A 17449-nucleotide genomic window follows, 5' to 3' on the forward strand; every position below is an offset into this window, starting at 1 on the left:
TCTTCAAAAAAAAAAAAAAAAGCAGGATGTTCTGTCGTGCTTCTCTGTCTCTGCACGTTGCATATTTTTCCTATCGTATTTCTAAGTTCGAGCATTTAAGATATATCATAATTTTTTAGGAAAAATAAAAGTAAAGTGAGCAGTTGGTGTCTAGCAGCCTCGTCTCCTCCGCTCCTCTCTTAAAAATCCTGGCTGCGGTTCGGTCCCCTTCACGTCCAGGCCGGGCTGACCCAGCCGCACCGGGCGAAGCTGGCGCAGCGCAAGGGCAGGGACCCCCCGATGGGAGGCTGGGCCCAGGGGCGCACCGGGGGCAGAGCCTCTACCGCCTCTCGGGAAAGAAGCGTCGGGCGCGCGCCGGAACCCAATCCCGGCTGCGGGCTCGAAGGGCGCCGGGCGAGGCCCCCGCGGAGGCGGACTCTCAAGAGCCGCACCGCGGCTGCATGGAGCGGGTTGGGGCTTTCCCAGATGCCGAGCGATGTGACAGCGAACTTCCTCCAGAGTCGAGGCTGCTCCTTCGTGCGTCCGCCTCTGAGCGGTCCCGAGCGGTGCGTGTTCTCGGTGGGTGCCTTCTCGCTGCTCCCTCTTCGCGGGGGGACAGCCGGTGAGCCCCGCACCGCGGAGCGCCCCGGGCCGGCCCCCGCGCGAAGCCCCGCGGAGCCGGGCGCGGTGCGCGGCGCGCCCGCGGGGGGGCGCAGGCGGGCGGGCAGCGGCGGTGCAGGCGCGGCGGGCGAGGGGAGCGGCGCGGCCGCGGGGGGCAGCGCGGCGGGGGCGGGCGAGCGGAGAGCGGCTCGGGGGGGCTCGCTGAGGCAGAGCTTGCTGCCGGCCGAGCAGGGAGCGCAGCGGCAAGCGCGGAGAACCCCGGCGTGTGCCCCTCTGCGCTCCTTCTGCCGGTATTTCGGTGTCTTTTTTTCCCTTCCCGCGCCGCGCAGCCAGCGCTCCGGAGGGGACCGCCGCATCGGGAGGAGCTGTTACTTTTTACAGCCGGCATGAGGCTCCCCGAGGGAACAAGGAGACGCCGCACTAAGCAGCCGGGGAAGAACCTGCTCCTCATCTGTTGCAGCGGAGCCCGGCGGCAGGCGCGGTTCCCCCGGCCGAAGGTGATGGGCACCCGCTGACTCGTGGACGTGCGTCCGAGAGTGCCTGCATGTGTGGCAGACATGGAGAAGATAAAGTAAAAAACGGAGATAGTGGATGAGATGGACGACAGCCAGTGAAATAAAACAGACAGCTTCTAAAAGGATCTAATTTGCAAACGGGATTGTAAAAGGTACAACTTCCATGGGAAAACGTGACCTGTTAAAACTGCTGACGGAAGATGCCGGCTGTCAGCGCAAACACCTAAACCAAGTAAGTTCTCGTCAACTTTGTTCCTTTGATCTATTCTCTTTCTGAGCTTTTGATTACTTTTTTATTCCTCTTAAAAAACAACAACAACAACAAAAAAAAACCAAACACCAAAAAACCCACAAGTCCCTAAGACTGTCTGAGGTAACTTTTTGCGCCAATGGAAGTAACATAAAACGACATAATGAACGCCCTTGGTGGCAGTCCAGAGGAGCCTTTGGATCTCTTCCTTTCTCTTGTATGTAATAAACATGTTTTTCCCTGGCAGCCGCTGCCGTGGGAAGCGGCATCCATCGGTCGCTGGATGACACCTGCAGGATAGCGGAGCGCCCGGGCATCGCAGGGAGCGGGCGGGGTCCGCTCCGTGAGGGCGGAGGATGCTCTGCATCTGCCCCCCGCGCCCGGCACGGGCGAGGGCGGCCGCACGTGGGAGTCCCGCCGGCCTGGCCTCTGCCCCGTGTCTCCCGCCGGCCCGGACGGCGCTGAGCGCACCGCGGCACCCGGCAGCGCCAGAGCGGGAGTTCACGTGTCACGCACACGGGTGGGGTGCGGGAGCCTCGCCGCGGTGCTCCCCGCGGTGCCGGCGCGGAGCCGGGGTGCAGAGGGGCTGCCGCTGCTCCCCCCGGGACTGGCGGCCCAAGCTGGGGTGTTCCCGCAGAGGTGCCCCTGCGGGAGGACCTCGCTCGCCGCCGGCGCAGTCCGCAGGGACCCTCCAAAAAAAGTCGGGGTCCTGTCAGGAAGCCCTCCCGGAGGGACCTGGAGGATGGTGAGATGCAGGTGGCTGGAGTAGAGGAGGATGAATTTGGCCGTGGGACGGCTCATGGAGCACAGAAAGGGACTGGTGGGGTTCGTCCCCGTGTGGAGTTTACACCTGCAAGGTCCTGATTCTTGAGGAGATGGGACATAAGCTATGGTCCTGTTGGGAAGAACCAGCTGATGCTCTTGAGGTTTAAATGCCAACAGAAATTCACCACTCTACAAAGGGACACATCTGTGAAATTGTCTTCAGCTGGCAAAACCTGCAGCCTTGTTAATCTAATATTTCCCCGTTTTTACGAGGAAGTGTTATTTATGCACTTTTGTTTTACTGGACTCAGTTGAGTGATTTCCTGTTAGCATGGCAACCGAATTTTATATTTCTCTAAGCATGAGATGGCTCTTCCAACGCAACAACACCTTTTAGGTGGAAGTAAATAAAAACACTTTTTAGTCTGTGTTTTTGTTACAGAGAATGAGTACTCCTCAAAAAAAGAAAACAGTAACAGATTGCATCTTCGTTTCATCTGAGAAAGTATTATTTCTTTCTGTAAGAAACAGTGCACATAGAGATCTATAAAATGAAGTACAGACAGAATGGGAAATAGTTTATTTTAACTTCTACACACTAAACTAAACACTAACATTACTGCACCTCTAATTCCAGTCTGCTTGAAATTTCAAATCTAATTGTACTGCAGTGACAGAATGTTTCAGTGTTTACATTACTTGCTCCAAAGCTCAGACCTGGATAGTTTAGCAAGGTTATCTGTGCAAGCATACTGAATTTTCAATTAATTTAATCTCATTCACATAAGCAAGAGTTTTATGTACAGTCAGAGAAGCCAGGCACCAGAGTGAGACTGCTTTAGACTTGTCTTAGAATAGCAGAAATTCTGGATTTACAGAAGACCTGAGTTTACATCCCTTTTTCAGGCAAGACTCAGAAATGAGCTTTGTCCTTTAATGTTAAAGTAGCTGAAACCAAACAGTTTGGTTTTCCTTTGGTGTTGCCTTCTACAATGAAAAATCTTGGTTTTCTTTGCATAGGGATTGGGTTCTTTACTATTATTTTTCATCTTTTTCATCAGACTTGTTAGATGAGACTTTATTTGGAAACATCTAAAAATATGTGTGTCGTTTAAATTTAACTTCAACCACTTACTCTGACTCTATGTATAGTAGTCATTGCCCTTAAAATAGCTCCAGGAAAAAATTCCATTTCTTCTTATCTTGTGTTATTTAGAGCCAAATACTGCTAACTGAAATTTAAGTCAACTGAGGTCATTACAGATCTGGTATGATTTTTATTATCTTTCTGAGATACCTTTGCTTATCTCCTGAAAATGTTGAGTTCCAAGCAGTGAGGTGACAGTAGACTTGCAATGTGGAAAGCCCACCAACAATATATCAAAGGACGGACATAGAGAAAACTGTTAAGGGATTAGCTTTCACCTTTGCATTTGTGTGTATATATTGCCTGAGTTAAATGACAAGGGAAAATGAGCATGACTGCTTCTCCCAGATCCTGAGACCTGTCCCCATGCCAATACAGTTTATTCTGTCAGCTTTTTCTGGTATTTGATTCACTGGTGTGAAGAGGAATCAACAGGGAAAATCCTGTGTGGCATCTCTGCCTGCCTTTGGTGATGCTGGTAATTAGTGCTAAAAGGGACTGAATTAATATTGAAAATAATGACGAAGTCACCAAAACTTTTCTTACAGAAAGGCAACATAGAAGCAAGAAGAAAAGACTGTTTTAAGAAAGAGCAGACAAGAATAGATGAAGCATTGTTCTATTCAGACACTTAATGATTTTATGAGTATCAGATTTGTCATTACTTTTTCTGTTTAGTTTTAAGTCATGTTGGGTTATATTCTGGTTACTTTCTCAATTATATTTTTAGTTACTGAAAGAAGGTTGAAGGTAAAACTTTCTGTATACATCAATCTTCCATCACCATGTTTTGTGACAACAAACAAAATTTCAGAAACCATATGTTTTAGGAGTCCTGGATCCAGAGGCCAAACTTGCCTTTACTTTACTACACTGAAATTAGGTTAGGTAGTGTAGCATATTGTTAGTATAACACCAGCATCAACGTTGCCAGAGTCCTCACGTCCACTGGGATTTGTTGCTGTGAAAAAAAAAATCACCTGACTAAAACTATATTCATTAATATAGTTTCATGTAGTCAACACAGAGAAAGGCCGAGCAAATTAAATCTTCTTTCTGTAAGAGATACTTATGCAGAAATGCTTCGTAGGTGCTTCATCATTCAATCAAATAGAATTTGAGACTGTCAAAAGGAACTACTGAAAATAAGACATAATTTCTTTGCTCAGCAAATAAAGTAGAAGACAAAAGCAACAAATAAATGAGTTATCTATTGTATCATGTTCTTGAAGTTGTGGGTTGGGTTTTTTCTTTTTTTTTTTTTTTCTTTTTTCCCTTCAAACCTCTATTTTGGTTTAATTTCTAAAAGTATTTCTTCTACTGTTTTACAACCACATATTTCTAATTTAGATCGTGACTGGTGTGAGACAAAAAGTGAAAAGAACCTTGGATAAAAATTAGGATTTTTTACAACTAAGCTATTTTTCAGTGAATGTGGGCTGAAGTGGGACAGGAAAACTTCCTTGAATTTGAGTGAATTTTAGATCTGTCTATGATTATGGACTGCTCAAACCCAATCTCTGAAGTCCGTGACAGCTTCTGCAATTGCTTGGTCACTGAGTCTGTGCTAAATACACTCATCTCAAAAGCTTCTGGCATACTTGTGCATGTGAGATGAACCATTTGAATATTATAGTAATATTATCTGGTATATTATTGAATAGGTAGAAGAGGGAACAGTAGATGGAGAAAGATTTTTCACTGTGCTTTTCTGAGACAGGGGTTGTAGGTACTTTCCACATATCATTGAAAACTTCTGAGGAGCAAGCAGCCTTTGCCGAGGAGGCAAAGGCCCCCATCCTACCACTGGTGCATGGACAGTCACTGAGCAGCCAAGCCCTATGGTGATGTTCCTAAGCTCTTCCAGTCCTAGCTCAGTACGTGCTGGTTTTCCAGGATACACAAGATCTTTTTGTTTTAGTTTAGTTTGGTTTGGTTTTTGAAGTGATTTCTTCTGATACCAGTTTTAAGGACTACAAATGCATCCTTCCTTGGATCAGAGAATAATAAATCTTATGCTACCTGCATTCACATCTAAGACCATACTGGAAAACCAGGTACTAGGCTCCTCATGTCCTTGTGCCAGCTGGTCATGCAAAGTGCAGTTCAGTTGACTTAGAGATGGCACCATAGGAGGACACTAGTCTCCTGTAGGTCTTGTAGCATACAGGCTATCCTTTTGTGGCTATATCTGGTAAGACTGAACTGACATGAAATATCTGTCAGCTACTGAGGTGAACCTGTAGTGTTTCTTTTCCTTTCTTTGAAAGAGAAAGGCAGAACAAGCAGAGAGTAAACCATCTTCTGTATTTTGTTGTCTTCTTTATAGCAGAACAAGCATCCTCTAGAGGTTCCTGTCTTTGTGAACTATGCAGCAAGAGCCAAGACAAGGAACCTTACTTCTTAAGCTAGATTAGCTGAATCCCAGTTGTGTAGAGCAGGCTGTTGTAATACATCATAAAGGCTGAATAAGCACAGAGGTAAGTAGATCCAGGACAAAACCCAAAACAAACCAAAACATGCATACATGTACTCATATACATGCACATGCTCCAAGCTGCTGTGCTAACAATCTGTAAATAGCAAAACTCACAACTGCCTGTTGGATGTACACTTCTGTAAATTTGCCAGCTGCCACCTCTGCAATCCAGCTTCCTTACACAGAATTCTGCAAAACACAGAGTCTTATGCAAACTTTTGTCACTTTTCAGCTCAGGTGTCTGGTTCTCATGGCTGTGAGAGAGAGGCAGCTGCTGCCAAAGAGCCCAGGGAATTTCTCAGTGATGGCTAAGTAGTGAAGATGGTTATTAACCCAGTTCATAAAGCATGAGAGGAGCATTAATACAGCTCTCTATGGTGAGAAGTTTGCCTGGCGTGAGAGCTTCGCTCACTCCTTATGAAGAGATGTAGGCATTCTGGTGGTAAAGGACCTTACTGTAGTAGACTTTGCATGAGATTGACTGAGAATTCAAATTTCTCCCTTTTCTCCCTTTAACCATCATTTAATCGAAGTACCCACTCACATCAGGGGAAGTTAGCAGTTCTAGGAAATCAATACTGTCCTGTGTTCATTAAATTAATGGACAAACTTTTGCCTGTGTTCCTTCTGTGGTGCTCTAAATCAGGCAAAGAATACTAAAAGCTACTATTCTGAAGATGATGTCTGTAGTATTGCCTAGCATACAAATGTTTTTAGCAGATTAGCAGTTTGATGTCAGACCTGAGAGTACTGGATAGAGCACCAAGTTTACAGTCAATGAAAATTATATTGCCCTCTGTATTTTTTCTTCCTGAAAATTGATTGTCATGGGTTTACTTGTTCTAGAAAAAAAAAAAAAAACACCAAAAAACAAAAGGGAATTTTTTTTTCCCCTGCTGCATGTGGGGGAGGGATGTTGAATGGGGAGGACAGCTCTCTGCCTTGGGTGATTACCTACACAAAGGAGCTGGCTGGCAGAACTACATTCCAGCCTTTCCAAATCTGCAGGGAGGGGGAAGGAGTTTTCCTCCTCTTCTTGCAAAGGGGGGATACTTCACTTTCTGCCTTAATGGAGGCAAGGGGGGTGTGTGTGTTGGAAAAGCTTTGAGGCCGTATTGCTCTTGACCTGGTCATCTGGCTGCTCTCCGGCCTCGGCTTGCCTGCGTGCTGCCCTGTCTCCAGCCCGAATCTGCTCAGATTTCATCGTAGAGTTTGTGCTCACTGACGAACAAGGGGGGAATCCTGTCTACAGCCAGCCGCAGACAGTGTGAGTTTAGTGGGAAAGAAACCGCCCTTCTTTCCCCTTTTTTCCCCTTCCCCGCCTCGGGGGGGCAGGGGGAAATCTCCATTTTTTGGTTTCTTCTGCAATCTGGGGCCCCCACGTGGCGACCTCCAGAGCCAACAGCGCCCCCTGCCGACCATCGCCGAGCACTGCAGGCTCTGCCCCTCCAGTGACCCAACAGCGCCCCCTGCTGGCCACCACAGAGCACTGCAGGCTCTGCTCCTCCAGGGATCCAGCAGCGCTCCTGCCAACCCTGATCAGAACCGCGCTAGAGGACAGAGAAGTATCAGACTGCGTCCTTTTTTGAAGAGGACTTTTGGGTACAGGATTATTGCTTAGTTGTTTTTGTGTTCTGTTGCTGTTTTTGCCAGTATACATATATCCTTTAATAAAGGGTTGTTATTTCTTCCTTCTTCCATACTTCCTCGATTGGAGCCTCTTAGTTTCGGATTTACGATTGCTGAGAGAGAGGAGTTTGGTCTACCTCATAACTCATCCTCCTTAGCAAAACACTCCAGTCTCCTTAAACTGAGACATTGATGTAATTTAAATGTAGTTCATCTTGCCAATAAATATTTTGTTCTATGCATTGATTTACTACTGTCCTTCCCATTATAAAAAGTAAACCAGGGCAATTTACTTTTTTGAGTAAAGAAATGAACAATGGGATTGCAGCAGAAGATAAGAGGATCATATTATCTCTGATTTAAGATTACCCCCAGAACATTTGTATATAGTAATTTAAATCAAAAACATTTTTTATGACAAATTTTGGAAAGCTGTAAAAAGGATTTTTGCAGCAAAGATCTGTTGTTTATTTTTCACCTAGCCCCCAAAAATTTGACTGTAACTATAAGCACCAATCACTTACGTTCCTTGTATAGTCACTAGAGAGAGACAGAAACCTCTAGTGAACAAACTAATCCAACTAATCCAATTTATACCTGACATAGAGTGGAAAGAATCAGGTATTTGTTGTTGCTGATTGTTGTTTGATTTCACATAGCTGAAGTAAGGCAAGAAGAACCTTACCCTAGTGGTGTCAGAAACCCCTCCACCAAATAACCATTTTCAGAGGAGACAATAAATAGACATGGTTTTCTTCCAAGGTGTCTTAAGGTCCTATTGACTTTCATGATATCGATGCAGATATTGTAACAATAACAGATGGCTGCAATATAATTTAAATATCCTGTTGTCTGGTCTCAGAGTTTTTAAGAGTTTGTGGTTGGACTGGGTAGCTGAAGTACAGCTTCTGGCTGTGTCAAGGGAAATGGGGGTGTTAGCTGGACTGTTGCAAAAGAAGAACATACAGTTCTGGGTGCTCACATCCTGCCTCCTGCAAGTGCAAGGTGTCTCTTTTCTGGAGAGAACACATTGCATCTGTGGAGCAAGGGAAAGCAAGCACAGATTCTCTTCAAATGCTCTCAGTATTGCCAGTGCCACAGTGTACCTTGGTCTGCCGAACACATGATTACAACAGAAATTATCCCTCAAAGATTACGTTGTTTTAACTGCTGTTCATGTGGAAATGTTTGTTATTATTAAAAATTTCAAAATCAATCCTCAGCTGTGCTTCAGCACTGATTGCTGCAGGGATCCTGCCTATCTTTAACTGGAAAATAACCAAAATATCCCATTTGTGTTTTGCTTATACTGAGAGCGTTTTTTTAGATGGGAGAGATACTGGACATTCATTTTTGATGGTAATCACTGACAGTGATGAGAGCTGCAGTCAGTCCTTTGGACTTGTTTATGCTGGCATAGTGAGTTTGTTTTTCAAGTTTGGTGTGTTCTGTAGTACGTTTATACCTGCAACGCCATCAGTTTCAAAAACATATGCTTTCCCTATAGCAGCTTTCACTGGCTAGCAGACTCTCTACATAAAGAATTTTAGTAAATAAAACCAAAACCAAGTTGCCTACAAAACAGTTGTCTAATTTGGCTTAAGCCTCTTAGCTACAAAACTGTCATTCAAAAGGCATTAACTAACTGTTTGTCTTTGAATTCATCAAGGCACCGTAATGTCAGACCTGTGCGTCTGTATAGGCTTTAGGAAGAACTTCATAGGGTGATTCATATGACCTATCTTGAAGAAAATTAATTGCCCTCTGCAGGGAGTGCATTTTTTCCTATTTGTAATAAAGGAAAATTGGGGTGACAAACCAGCTTTGGCTGTCAGTGTTTCGAATTCCTAGCCTATCCAACATGTGTCTCACCTTTATTTTTCAAATGTTCTAAATTAAAGTACTTTTTCGTGTCACATAATGATTAATAAAGTTTCCTAAGTCTAATATGAAGAATGTGCTGCAGTAATTTTTCAAAACTACTAAGGAACCTGGTATCTATGGCATAGAGATCACGTATTGCAAATTAATGGCATAGGTAGGTATCTGCACTAATTCCTGGGCTGTAACTACTCTTGTATTTTCTTGTAAAAGACATCAAGGTCAGTGTAGAGCGAATGAAAAATAATATTTTTGTCTGCCCACTTACATAAAAGTATGTTATTAATTATTGTTTAACTTAGTGATATTAACTTTGAGCATATTTGTTTATGCACTGATGCCAGTGGTACCAAATACTGATGTGATTTGAGATGATTACATTTATTTTGCTGCAATGTCTTTACATAGAATTAAACTTCCACGTAACTATTTTTACTTTTCTTCTTTTTTTTTTAATTTAAAATTTTCTTCTTTCACAATACTTAAAGCAAGTAGATGGAGCAGAGATTTGAAAAACCCTTCTTTTTAGTGTGATTTTGCTCTCAGAGGAGGGAAGCAGGGGATACTCAGAGAGCTGGGTTGCATTTCATTGGTTGTGCACTTGTCTGGACTCAGAGCTGCACTGACTGACTGAACTAACTGACTGCATAAACTGGATTTATAGGGATGGGTTAGGATCAAAGAAGGATTTCTCACTCATCCCAAGTAAATTGTGCTACCCAAATCCCACACATCAGGGTCCTTATTTTCAGGAAGAGTCATTGATGATTAATAATTCTTTTCAGTGGTAATACACAACCAGGCTTCTCTTAAAACCAATGTTTGCTGACTTTGGGCAAGATAGCAAGGGCATGAGTATGACTTCGAGGAGGATAGAATAGACAAAATAGTAGGCGTTTTCATTTCAAAGCAGTCATGTAAATAAGTGTCAATGAAGACCATGACTATTTAGAGACACTAGTGCATTCAAATAGGACAGCTTGTGCCCATCATACTCCCATTGACAGTTAAGTAATAGACATCTTTAAAGGCTTGATTTTCTTCTGAAACATAGTGGTTTGGTAGACAGTATACTGGGGCAAAATGGCATTTTAGTTATCTTACTCCATTAGTGTTTTTTTGCCTAATTGCCTATTTACTGTTATTTTAACATTTTACTTGAACCTATTGCTGGAAAACAAAGTCTACAATAAAAATTACCTAAACCAATCAACAACTCATAACAGCAGAGCTTTATTGTCAGTGCATGATGGAATTCATTTTAAGAAATAAGATACTATCTGTGTTTTCTAATCTTAATTCAAGAAAATATTCAAACATAAAGAAGCTTTGGTGTTCTACTGAAAGCAGAGCTTCATAGAATGCTTCTTGTTAAGCATTGGCTTTGTTCCTCTTCTCAGTATGAGACATTTGCCTGAATATTTGTGTATGTGTTGTAGATTGCTACTGTATGTGCTCTTTAGCGTTAGAGAAATATGAAGGTCACAGATGAATTTAAAATGATGGTAATGGTCAAAGTAATTTGAAATTCTAGCACCCTTATGTGAAATTTTACAAAATACAAAATGAAACAATTGTACCTTCTCATCAATCATGCATGTGTTGGTTCAGATGGAAAATGTAATTTTGAAAATTTGTCCCCTTGCTTTCAAGAGAATTATAATGCTCTGGCAGCTTCTTGTTTCTTCTCAATAATTTAGCAGTTTATGAAAAATATATTGTGTCTACTTCTCCACTCCGATGCAGTCAATGCAATTACAAGTTGTGGAGAATCTAATCCAAAATCTTGCCACTCTTGAGTATTTTAGAAAAATATGTAGTCCTAAAACATTTGCCATCGTTGCCATGGTTGCAACCTGCATCTGTCCTGCGTAATGCACAATTTTCTCCATTCCCTGTCTAAGTACTTTTTTCTGTTGCAGTTTACAGACTCATATATTGAATCTTCATGGAGGGAAGCAGCGAATCATTCTTTTAAGTATACTACTGTAGTTAACGAGAACTAAAATCTCACTGCATCTGATTATAAGAATTCCTGCTTCTTTCTGTTGCTGGGAAATTTGCTTTTAGAGTGAAAATCAAGTAGGAAATGACACGTGCAATTTTTAAATCAAGTTCTGAACAGGTTTTTATAGAATTGCCAGAAAACTGATTGCCATTTCAAGGTTAGCACATCAACTGAAAAGTCTTAGAAGTCTCTATTATAAGCAAAACTCTAATGTATTGGTATATATTCAATATGTTCAAGCTGCTATTAATACTTCTAGTAGATCCCATATACTTCATTGAACCTAAGGTAAAATGATTTCAACATTTTATCTACTTATATCAACCGTGAAACCAGGGTGTAGTGTTATGAAGGAATGATGAAAATTTATGTTCAGTTTCCTCAATTTTGCTTAAAATCTTGTGACATTTCAGTAATTCTGAGTAGCAGCTCAAAACACTGCAGTAGAGTTAATTTCCAATGTGGGTATTCCACTACCAGGTTTAATAGGAAAGGCAGATAATTCTATTTATATTTTGATAATTTTGAAGGTAATGATAAGTGTCTGCATCCATAATAAAAATGATTTCCATGTTTATGGATGCTTGTATTCTGTGCCAAAATATGCTTACAGATACTTACAGTTTGGTACATACATACATACAATGCATGTCTTTATATACACACATAACAGAAGAACACATATATATACATGTATAGAGAGATATTTATGTGCACTGTGTGACTGAGACACATGAAAGGTTAATTTTTGATCTAGTGAGTGAAAGAGAACTACCCAGAGGTCAGGAATACAGCTCATTAAAGTGTCTATATTGCGTGTGTACTGCAGAGTGATATTTGTATCTTGTTGGCTGGGAATATTTACCTCTCTCTGCACTTGCTTGTATGATTTAAATGCTATGTGATTGAGTCCAGTTCTTGGCCAAGTATGGTTTCTTTGCCACCCCAAACAGAGAAGAACTGTGAATTTAACTTAATGGCAACCAGGACATGGAAAATTTGTAGGCAGTTCCTTTCCTCATGAGTTTAGAGACTCATTGAAGGTGGAGGCTTCTTAAAAGCCAGCACCTTCTGGCCATAGAGATGACAGCTCTAACACTGTGAAAACTTAGATACAGCTCCTACAAAGGAATTTTTTTCTTAAGTCTAGTAGCAAATACAGCTTGACCAGGACTGATCCATTATCTTTCACTTTGTTTATTATCCAGAAGGATGTTTTTTGGTAGACTTTTATGTAGAAATAATAACTCATCCAATTAAAAACACAGCAGTTTATTATTCAGATTCATTTAAGTCTAACAAAAACATTTTTAACTGTTTGATCCGTAGATAAGCTGCACATGGCAGCTGTCAGGGAAAACTTCTGAAAGGAGGCAGGATACTTTTGTGCTACACTGCTTCAAAACTTCCCCAGAAACCTGCTTTTGATTGTAGAGACCAAAGTGTACATAATATGAATTGAAAAGGTAGTCCAGAGAAGGTGTGGCTGCCCCATCCCTAGGAATGTTCAAGGCCGGGTTGGATGGGGTTTTGAGCAAGCTGAGCTAGTGGGTGGCATCCCTGCTCATGGCAGAAGGATTGGAACTAGATGACCTTTAATGTCCCTTCCAACCTGAACCTTTCTATGATTCTTGATACAATCCTTCGGGATACTCGTGGAGGTTTTATGAAGGGTCATTGCAGCAGCAGAAGCCTTGGAGCTGATTGTTTTTGTGATCTCCAGCACTTAAGTGTAAGAAGTGTTGTAAGAATAGAGGAGGATACAGGCACAATGAAAAAGGCGCTCTTAGAGTAAATGGTGTATATGATCAAAGCCTAAGTCATCAATCATCAATATCTATCATCTGCAGATAATTTATCCACTGCCTTTCAGTGCTAGGTGGTAACTTATGCAGCGAAACTGGTAGCTTCCCAGATCAAATAAGGTAAGTTCTAAGTGCTACTAATAAAATATGAGGATTTGATGTGGATTGCCAAGTCAGAAATGAAGATGACAGCCAAAAGCTGTACGCAAAATAGATTTCCAGCTCGAGTGAAGTCAGTAGCAGCTGCTCTGAAGAACAGATAAAGTCCATTTTTGCTGAGGTCCATAAAGCAGGCTCTTTTCTTCATGGATTGGGTAATAGATTTTCACAGACATATTTTCACAGTTTTTTCCTTAAATAGCCTGCTCTTATCTCCTTGTTGTTTTGTAAGCATATATTCCATTTTTAATAATCGTAGTTATTTCACTGTGTCATACAAAAAACCCCAAACTACACCAGGTCTGTCCAAGTGCTAGAACACAGGCAAACCTGAGGGTATTGAGATTCCTCCTTCAGCTGTCTAGGCCTTGAATGCCAATGCAGTGAGACTGAATAGTCCTCTTCCAGGGCAAATCATTGTCAATGAATATGTTTCTCATCAGAGGGCTGAAGTTGCAAAAATGGTAACAAGTGCAAGCCTCATCTCTCCCATTTTCTTCTGCTGCCTTTCATGGGTTTAGTAGTGGTCAGAAACATGACTGAAGTAAAACAGATAAGTACAGGCATCCCCAAGTTTCCTATAATGCTGAAAACAAGGAGAGGACATTTCCAAAATGTCTATTTCAAGTTTTATTAAAAAAAGTAAAAACGAAAAAAGAAAAGAAGTTGCTACAGGATTAGAGGTGTAAACTGGATTAGAGTTGAGAACAGAAAGCAATAGTAATTAACACTATTTTTAAAGAAGGTTTAACAGGTGATCAATTTCAAAAGATTGAGAATCTGTTCAAGGAAAACACACAGACTAGGAGGAAGCACACCGAGGAACAGACAAATACTGAGGAGATTACGAAAAGGTTTTAGGTGTAGATAAAACTGTGGTTTGCTGAAGGGGAAAGAGGTGACTGGAAGTAGAAGATTAGAAGATTAAATAGTACAATAAAGCTAGATCACAGGGAGTCAAAAAGTTACAAAAATCACTTGCTCTGACATTTTCTAGTGCTGATGACTGAAAGGGTAGTAGTAATTTGAGAAACAGTAGGTTTTAGGCTATACAATAACTAGAGCTATTGAGTTGTATTTGTAGTGTAGTTGTACTTATACACATGTAATTCTACATTGCTTTCTGACCTATACCGTCTGGCACATTTAAACAAAAGTGCTATAATAATGAATTTATTTATCGTTTCCTTAACCCCAGCATACCTAGGTAAGTCAAAATTTGCTTTGCTACTGACTTCCTCTATGATATTACTTCAGCTACTGAGTAGTTGTAATGCCTTGGATATTTTAGCAGCAGTCAAAGTTGAGAGACACTATGAGAGGTGGGACAAACTGGCTTACTGGAGTGTTGGCTGTAGAGGATGGAGCATTTTACCGTATACCATTCTGGAGACTTCACATGAAAGAAATCAAAGGGTACATGAGAATGTGCTTAAAATTTCCTGGGAAAACACAAAGAAAACAAAATATGATAATACCATTTAAATACCTTAAATAACATTATCTGAGTGACACCAAAGTCAGCTATGTAGTATCATGGATGTTAACTGCTGAACTATAGCAGTCCTGGCAGCTTTTGAGAATCAAATGAATCATGTATTTGGGTGTATAAAATTCTTAATCATATTCAGTATTCTCTAGATGTTGAATAAGAAGCAACAAAAACCAAGAACTAGTTGGTGTCTTGGCAGTCAAGTAGGAGAGACTCCAAACAAAGAAATAGTTAGAACAGATCTCTGAAAATGAATATACTCTACTTGAACAGATAGATGAAGCTGGGCAATAAAAACAATCAATTTTTTTTCAAATAAAAACAATTGAAAGACTACCATTTGAAGTGTCAACTAATCTTGATAATTTGTCCCTTTCAAAGTACTATAAAAGTTGTATTATTTCTCTAGATGTAAGTGTTGATTTCCTGAGTGCAAGGTATGTAAATCTCGTTACCTGTGCAAAGTAACACATTGAACTTGTAAACTGTAGTGGATTACAACCTGGAGGATAATAATTCAAGTGAAGAAAATAAGCCATTTTGACATAATTGGACATATTTCAACTGATTTGAATACAGTCACAGCCTTACTGCCTGCATCTAAATTTTTTTAAGCCTAATAGCATGTGTTCAACAGTGGCAAAATGTCTATTTATCGACAGAAGTACAGTAACAGAGTACCATCATATACTATTATTTTTTGTAGTACTCTCCCAGACTCCAATTTTAGTGCACGGACTTTCTTTGCCAGATACAGTTTCTCTGTGTTTTGGAATCCTCTTTGGATTTTGGTTTCATAAACTCATCCAATCTTCTGTGTAACCAATAGATAATTTTAGCATCTTCAAAATCCTTCAGCAATGAATTCCTCAAGTAACTGCCTGAAGACTCATTAGCTCTTCTTTTTTCTTGAACCTGACTCTTTTTGCTCTGTTTGATTGCTTCTGGGTCTCATACCTGAAAAGCCAGTGAACAATTAAGCGTGTCTGTCCTTTACTAATTACATAGACCCATATTACACCTTCCATCTGTAATTCTTTTAGAGAGTGAAGATTTGTGTCTTACTTTGTCATTCCACTTCTGGGAGGCCTTGTGTTTAATCATTCTGCTGCCCTTGTCTGAGTGTTTTTTGGTACTACTGGCTCCTTTTTTTGAGATAAGTAGCCTAGAAATGCATGTTCAGTCCTTTGTGTCACTCTGAAACTACAGATATGCATACATTTGCATTAGTATGAGTGAAGCAAATTTTGTTTGACAGGAAGTGGCATAGTAATTACAGAAAATTCATCTTATCTTTTGGGAACCATGAGTCTAAATCGTTTGCCTTGTCCCTTTTTATAAAAGAAGAGTTACAGAGTACTTTTTTTTTCTCTCAAGCCAACTTGGCAGAGGTAGCTAAGGCATGTGGGAATATAACTGGTCGTGACTTATTTAGGCATAGACAAGAAAGGAAGATTTGTAAATTATCTTGTAGTTTGTTTATGGCAGTGTATTTCAATGCTGGGAGCATATCTTCTATTCTTCTAACTGAAGTAAAGATCAAACAGCTCTGAAAAACCTGAATCATTATCTTGTAGAAATGCTTGTTAATGCTAGTAATCAGCTCTTTTAGTTCCTGTACATGTGTTAAAATTCTCCTTATTACTCACTGTAGCATATGGATTTAATGCAAATTATAGAAGAACTTTCACTATTCACTTGAACTTTCACTGGTTTTGCGCTCTAATGAGTCTCTGCCCAGCTGAACTTGTCATTCTGAGTTTGTTAAAAATGTATCTCAGGCTGTGGAACTGTAGAATTTAAGAGAATAGGAATTTACTGAGTCATATAAGACTGAAAATAAGAGTAGGGAGACTACTCACTGAGCCATGCAGAATCCACTGTTCTTTTCTCGCTAATTACATGTATCACAAAGTTACAATCCCACTTTTTCTTCAGACTTGAAGGGTATATTTTAAGTGTATGTGTTTCTCTTCAAGACAGCCAAAGACAATAAATAAGAGATTCTTTAACAAAAACTTAACAGTTCAGTTGGTTTTTCCATTTTGCCTGTTGCGAAAAGGAGTCATCTTTTAAGCTTACTTCTCTCACATCTACCTGAAAAAAGTAGAATTTATAATATTGTACTGTTGAGATGCATTCATAGTCAGGTTCCTCTCAGTTGGCACTGACAGAAACATAACCCAACCATGGGCTAGGACAATTCTGATTTTCACCAGAGTAATGTTGATAGTATTGACATAGATCACACTCTGACAACATTTCTCTGCCCAAACCCATGGGACATCACACATTTGTGCTACTCTTTCAGAAAGAAAAAGGCTCAGCCTGCATTGGTTCATTTGGGTCCTTAGCAGAGGCTTCAGTCCTTCTTGTACTGCTCTAGTGTGGGTCCCTTCCACTGGGAGTAGTTCTTCAGGAACAGACTGCTCCAGCACGGGTTTCCTCCAGGGTCACAGCCTCCTTTGGGCACATCCATCTGCTCTGGTGTGGGGTCCTCCATAGGCTACAGATGGATCTCTGCTCCCTCATTAAATCCCGTGGATTGCAGGGGGACTTCTCATTCACCAGCTTCTCCCTTTTCTTCTTGATTTCATTGTACTTACCTGCAGTGGTCCAAAGCAGATGTTGTTTATCCTGAAGAAACACATTTTCTAATGACACTGTTATTATTGACAAAAGCACATTATAACAAAGGGATCAGACAGTGATTGGTTGC

At 41.1% G+C, this 17449-nt stretch overlaps 1 protein-coding gene across 2 annotated transcripts in view; it reads left to right on the plus strand.

The window, feature by feature from the left end:
* Positions 1–384: 384 nt before the first annotated feature.
* TRPC4 (transient receptor potential cation channel subfamily C member 4) overlaps positions 385–17449 on the plus strand; it is a 132622-nt gene continuing 115557 nt past the window's right edge. The window contains exons 1-2 of one of the 2 annotated variants that reach the window (XM_017815161.1): positions 385–558; positions 930–1347. The gene's annotated coding sequence lies outside the window, so the exon portion shown is untranslated. Of the gene's footprint in view, positions 559–807; positions 1348–17449 lie in introns of those variants that run through there. The other variant, XM_017815160.1, reaches the window with a different exon arrangement.

Source organism: Lepidothrix coronata, unplaced genomic scaffold (assembly GCF_001604755.1).
Source record: "Lepidothrix coronata isolate B3197 unplaced genomic scaffold, Lepidothrix_coronata-1.0 Scaffold48, whole genome shotgun sequence".
Lineage (NCBI taxonomy): Eukaryota > Metazoa > Chordata > Aves > Passeriformes > Pipridae > Lepidothrix > Lepidothrix coronata.